Here is a 1,644-nt window from a genome sequence, read left to right as displayed (position 1 = left end):
TGTCTTACGACATAACATTTTTCAGATTCTTATGTCTTATGCAATAGGTCAGTTAAGCTATTATTTTAAATGCATTCGCATTACAATCTATCTTGGTATTAAAAATTCTTTAATGGCTTGATGCATTCTGCAAATGCCTTGTGTCTTGTAATGGACTGGATTGTGTTGTGTCAAATCTATATGTAGGAATTCTAACCTTCAAGCCCCCAGAATATGATATTTATAAATCAGCTGCTACCTGAAGAAATAAAGCTAATGCTAGTCACTGAGGTGAGTTCTAATCAAACAAGTCAGGCGTACTTGCAAGAAAAGATTAGGACACAGGCACTCAGAGGGAAGACACAGAGAAGACACACCAAGCAGAGGGATCTCAGAAGAAATCAGCCCAGTCAATACCTGATCTCAGAGTTTTAGCTTCCTAAACTGTGAGAAAATAAATTTCCATTCTTCAAGCTATTCAGTCTGTAATACATTTTTATGAATACCTAGTAAGTGATGTAGAACTGCGTTGCAGTCATCATTTCAAGCATTACTATTTCAGTATGAGACCAAAGCCTTTCTCCAAGGGCTGGCTAAAAATGGAAATAGCACAGAACAGAGGTGTTCAGAGGTGAGATCTGGGTTATTCATCTATGAGGATTCTGGGTGAGGGAATGGATCCAGAAAACTGTACATAGGAAAAAAAAAAAGACATCAAATGTCTCAAGATTACAAACAACTTCATGTATGGATTTAATATATTATTGGGTCTGGATACTAATATATTGAGTAAAACATGGACATAAGTTGATAAAGGAAAAAAACAAGGCAAGGTTGGTATCCAAAAGTCCACATGTTGGAGTCAGAAAGTACAAAAATGTGGTTGACCTCATGTGGCCCTCCCATAGGCATGTCTGCCTGGGTTCCTTTTCCAGAGGAAAGCATCTGTCTCTTGCTTTTAGCTGCAAGAATTGTTATTTCTTCCTAAACATGTCACCCCAAAGTAAAAACACAAGAGTGTGACCAAAAGATACTATAATGGAAAATCTGCCAGTCTTGTATATATGCTTATTATTCTTCCAGTCTCCTGTGCAGAGATGGAACACTGACCCTTGCTAATGGGGAAGAGTCTTTCTCAGATTGAATGACAGCAGAACACATCTTTGTTCTCTACACTAGGTGATGACTGCAGGGGCTAAAGTGAAAGGTAGTGACCAAGACAAGCTTAAGAAGATCCTGGATTGAGGGGCCGGGGAGATGGCTCAGTAGAATAAGCACTTCCCTGGTAAGCTCAAGGGCCTGAGTTCAATCCCCAGTTCTGGAAAATTAAAAAAAAAATATTAAAAAAAAGATAATTCTGAGCATGCCCCCTCATGGGGGCTAGCAAGGGAAGGTGAAGGGCATGCCTTGGGGCTGGTGTGGCTGGGTCAGGCCACAGCAGTCAGGAGCTGCAGGAGTCACTCCCTAGGAGCACACAGAGGCCTCTGGAAATGCATGCAGGGTGAAGACACAGATGGTGGGAGTGCTCCACACACTCCAGAGACCTACGGGTTAGCAAAATCTGCCTCTGAGAGGCCGTGCAGAACCCTAACTGCCCCTGTGAACAGATCAAAGAGGGGGAGCAGATGGGGTGTGGAGACACACAAGTGCCACCCTGCTCAGACC

The sequence above is a fragment of the Octodon degus genome, unplaced genomic scaffold, assembly GCF_000260255.1.
Source record: "Octodon degus isolate 3935 unplaced genomic scaffold, OctDeg1.0 scaffold00159, whole genome shotgun sequence".
NCBI classification, from domain to species: domain Eukaryota; kingdom Metazoa; phylum Chordata; class Mammalia; order Rodentia; family Octodontidae; genus Octodon; species Octodon degus.
The sequence above is the reverse complement of the archived record's forward strand: the minus strand, read 5'-3'. Positions refer to the sequence as shown.